Below are 4,991 nucleotides of genomic sequence, written 5' to 3'. Positions count from 1 at the left end.
TATTGTGAGTAAAAACTATTACTATAAGTTAAAAACTCTTATTGTGAGTAAAAACTATTACTATAAGTTAAAAACTCTTATTGTGAGTAAAAACTATTACTATAAGTTAAAAACTCTTATTGTGAGTAAAAACTATTACTATAAGTTAAAAACTCTTATTGTGAGTAAAAACTATTACTATAAGGGAAAAACTCTTATTGTGAGTAAAAACTATTACTATAAGTTAAAAACTCTTATTGTGAGTAAAAACTATTACTATAAGTTAAAAACTTTTATTGTGAGTAAAAAGTATTAATATAAGTTAAAAACTCTTATTGTGAGCAAAAAGTATTACTATAAGTAAAACTTACTGTAAGCAAAACTATTACTATAAGTTAAAAAACTCTTATTGTGAGTAAAAAGTATTAATATAAGTTAAAAACTCTTATTGTGAGTAAAAAGTATTACTATAAGTAAAACTCTTACTGTAAGTAAAAAACTCTTGCTATAAGTAAAAACTCTTATTGTGAATAAAAACTATTACTATAAGGTAAAACTATTATTGTGAGTAAAAACTATTACTATAAGTAAAAACTCTTATTTTGAGTAAAAACTATTACTACGAGTAAAAACTCTTATTGTGAGTAAAAACTATTACTATGAGTAAAAACTCTTATTGTGAGTAAAAACTATTACTATAAGTAAAAACTCTTATTGTGAGTAAAAACTATTACTATAAGTAAAAACTCTTATTGTGAGTAAAAATTATTACTGTGAGTAAAAACTCTTATTGTGAGTAAAAACTATTACTATAAGTAAAAACTCTTATTGTGAGTAAAAGCTCTTGCTATAAGTAAAAACTCTTACTGTGAGTAAAAACTATTACTATAAGTAAAAACTCTTATTGTGAGTAAAAACTATTAGTATAAGTAAAACTCTTAATGTAAGTAAAAACTCTTGCCATAAGTAAAAACTCTTACTGTAGGTAAAAATTCCTCGTGATCAGTAAAAACCACATAAAATGTGTTTTGTCGCATTTCATTTTTTCAGATAACTATAAATAAAAATGAATTATAAAAACAATAGAGTGAGAAACTTTGAGTTTGTCACATCATTTCGCTGTCAGCGATATGAGGTAATCTAGAGTTTTCCTTTAATTCTCTGTTTAAAAAGGAACATACAATAATTATTTTACCACACAGGTTTTGTACGTAACCGAGACACTCTTTTTTTTTACTTCATACTTACATCTAATTTCATATACAAGTAAATATCAATCATAGCTTTGGTCCTGCTGATCCGTGTTTTTTTGCGAAATTATTTGAGCAGATGTCTGTTCAAGTTTGACAAATAATTTTTCATTTTAAAAAGTCCCACGGACTTACAGCGCTAAAATCCCGGGTTCGATCCCCTGCGGTGGACACAGCAGATAGCCCGATGTGACTTTGCTCTAAAACAAACAGACAGTTTAAGCAAATTTGCAATTGCATCACTCTGAGACATTAAACCTTAAAAAAGTGTAAGTTTACAAAGCTTCAAAAGCAAAAATCCAGAGTTCGATTCCCCGCGATGGATAAAGTGCATGTAACCTATTGTGGAACTTTGCACTAAGAAGACAACAACAACGTTTCAGCTTTTAAAAACTTGGTTGAAGATGGGTTCGTTATATTTGAATAGTGTTTACGTTTAACTGCTGATTTTCTTTGAATTAAATATAGAAATATTAATCACAGAAAGTACAATAGTAACCTAGTTTAGAGTTGACCTTCAAATTACCGACTTATTTATATTCCATTCACTGCCACTAGGGTCCACATATTGAGAAACTTTATGTTTTTTGCCTGTTATAATGAACAGCATGTTTAACTGGCAAAACAAAATTAATGCAATCATTCATTTTCTGTGTAAAATTAAATTCATAGGAAATCCCAGACATAACTAGTTTAGTATTCATGTTATTGTTGTTTACATTTGTTATGTGGATCATATGTTACTAAGGTCCCTGTAACCAAGAAAGTCATGGGTCCACAACAAATATGGTGTGTAAATAGTCTAGATAGATGTGTTTATAAAGTGAAAGGGGTTCATATGGAACTCATCGATGTTTCTAGGTTTAACCCAATCATTTAAAGAGCATTCGAATCGTTCTTACAACAGAGTTTCTCCCGTTTCACAAGATGCTGATAAAACCCACACATTTGCTCAACAGAAATAAAATTTTAACCGGTTAAGCGTGATACAACGTTGGGAAATTCAAGTTTCTCACGAAAACGAAATGATCATGAATTTTGAAATGTTCCAGAAAAGGAATAAAATGAAGTTAGTCACCTTCCCGAACTTGATACAAACAGCTCCGCCGCTGAGATCTTACAGAAAAACCTAAGCTCCCATACACATTGTACTACTGGTAAGTATACAAGTCCATTATGCCTTATGTGTAGTTGGAATAACTAGTTAGTAAAGTTGATTATGTTAAAAACAACAGCATAGACTTCTGGTTTATCACGTAGTTTCTGCTATTAACAAGAGGATGTGATTCATAGAATCTCTTTAATTAATGTTCTGATACTCTTAACAACAGCATAGACTTCTGGTTTATCACGTAGTTTCTGCGATTAGCAAGAGGAGGTGATTCATAGAATCTCTTTAATTAATGTTCTGATACTCTTAACAACAATGCAGACTTCTGGTTTATCACGTAGTTTCTGCTATTAACAAGAGGAGGTGATTCACAGAATCCCTTTAATTAATGTTCTGATACTCTTAACAACAATGCAGACTTCTGGTTTATCACGTAGTTTCTGCTATTAACAAGAGGAGGTGATTCATAGAATCTCTTTAATTAATGTTCTGATACTCTTAACAACAATGCAGACTTCTGGTTTATCACGTAGTTTCTGCTATTAACAAGAGGAGGTGATTCACAGAATCTCTTTAATTAATGTTCTGATACTCTTAACAACAACGTAGACTTTTGGTTTATCAATAACAACAAAAAGGACGAAGTAGGAAATATATATATCTGAACCTGCTCAGGTGAGAGCGAGGAAAAGTTTGGTAATGTGTTCTAGTATACTTTCATTTGGTAGCTACAAAGTTTATTGTCTATATTGTGTAACAGCGAGAATCGAATCTCGAAATCCCAGGTTTATAAGCTCACCGTTGAATCATCAGGGGGATCCCATTATATTTTTAATAGCAGTTATGGAATTTCGTGTGTCCTGATTTAGCAAAATGAGAAGGATGTTTATGTGATATGTTTATGTTTCTGGGGAGAACAATTGTTATATGACAGTATATGAACGGTGAATATGAAGTAGTAAAAGTCGCATTTTCCAAACAACCGGCTATCCCGAAAGCTTTCATTAAAAGAACTCTATTTATCTAAGGATTAGTAGTCCAGATTTTGTTACATATTGTGAAATGAAGAATAACAAGCTGATACGTTATAATAAAAAGCGATAAAATAATAATAACCGTTGCTTTATGATGGTGAATTGTTCAGTCACCGAAACGTTGATGAATAAAGATATAGTTACCGAAACGGTTCGTGTCAACATGAATATTTATAACGTAACTTTCTTCTTCATAACTAGCGTTATTTACACCTCCTTTGTTAACTTTAGTTAAATATATACTATAACTTATGTATTTTTCATGCGTATTTCCTCAATCTCTCATTTCTATCTAATGAAAAACACCTTAGGTGTGAAAAAAAGGTGCAGCCAAAAAAGGATTGAATGTACGACTTAAATGAATGGAATATAAATTGGTAGCTACATTTATAGTATTGATAAGAATTGTACAGCAAATATTCATGCATTAATTAGCCAGGCCGTATATTTTACTCACCTTTGAGCATTATAGTGGGTAAAACAAAATCGTAGAATTACAGAAACAGTCTATAAGTGTACGTATCACAGAGAGAGCATTTTGGCAGAATAGATACAGTGTACATTACCACAGCAGGTGTGATAATACTTAGAGAGTTTCAAATTCCAAAACACATCTTGTACTTGCACAGTTACAATGACTTGAATGTGTGACCTAGACTAATATTTTAACTACTGAAAAGTCACTTTCTTTGTGTGTCAATACACACCAACAAACCACAGCAAATAAGAAATGACACTCGATAGTAACCCACATTCGGAACAGCTATAATTTACAAAAACAACCACATTCTTTAAAATATATGGTGGTAGTTTTCCTCTCTAAAATACTGTTAATAACTTCCTTTATAGTAACGCCATGAAATCTAGATTAATAGTGTCTTGTCATCGCCTGTATGCACCCCATACAGCCGTATCAAACATAGTTATTTATGCTAATTGCTTAAGCTAATATCAAGTAATGTTAAAAACTTTTTAATTGGGACAATTTCATAAAATTTAGCAAATTTATGCTTAAAAAATTGGCAATGAACAATGAATAATAACTGTTCAACCTTCTGATTCTTTTGAAAACTTGAGCTAGAAACTGCTAATATAGTTTGCTTGGCCTAGCCAACACTTGTGTATCTGCACGTGCTTTCACCCTATAGTTTTGTTGCTCTAAATCAGCCGTCTTTAATCCGAATGACAAAAAACTAAAACTCGTCCATTTTTACTCTTAGGTTAAGCTGTCGTGAATATTTTATACCGTTATCTCACGTAAATTTTTGTGTAGGCGTGCACAAAAGTTTGGTCAAGTTTGAGCGGTTTTTGTTGAATAACTTTGCACATGTGGCTTATATTCAGACCACATTTGACATCTAACTGTAGGTTGTAAAGATCTATCAGTGTACCAAATTTGAAAAAAAAATCTATGGAAGTTAAGTTTGTTTTTCTGTCAAATAAAGATTCCGTACTTTCGATACGAAGAAAAAAATGGAAAAAATTCAATCAAAATTGGAGATTTTATGTCTCGTATATCTCTTAATGGATTGCTTTGAAATTTGGTATGTGGAGTACGAGTTCAGTAGAGCATATCCACTGACAATATGTGATAGTTTGGATTACCACAGTTCAAGC

The 4,991-nt window shown here is 31.2% G+C and overlaps 1 protein-coding gene across 1 annotated transcript in view; it reads left to right on the top strand.

Annotated features, from left to right (window-relative positions):
• The first annotated feature begins 2,301 nt into the window (after positions 1-2,301).
• Positions 2,302-4,991, top strand: part of LOC106474142 (vegetative cell wall protein gp1-like) — a 29,967-nt gene continuing 27,277 nt past the window's right edge. Inside the window, exon 1 of the mRNA XM_022402505.1 lies at positions 2,302-2,386. The gene's annotated coding sequence lies outside the window, so the exon portion shown is untranslated. The remainder of the gene's footprint in view (positions 2,387-4,991) is intronic.

This window comes from Limulus polyphemus, unplaced genomic scaffold (genome assembly GCF_000517525.1).
Source record: "Limulus polyphemus unplaced genomic scaffold, Limulus_polyphemus-2.1.2 Scaffold6870, whole genome shotgun sequence".
Taxonomy (NCBI): Eukaryota; Metazoa; Arthropoda; class Merostomata; order Xiphosura; family Limulidae; genus Limulus; species Limulus polyphemus.
Note: the sequence above shows the minus strand (reverse complement) of the source record. Positions and strands in the feature narration are given on the sequence as shown.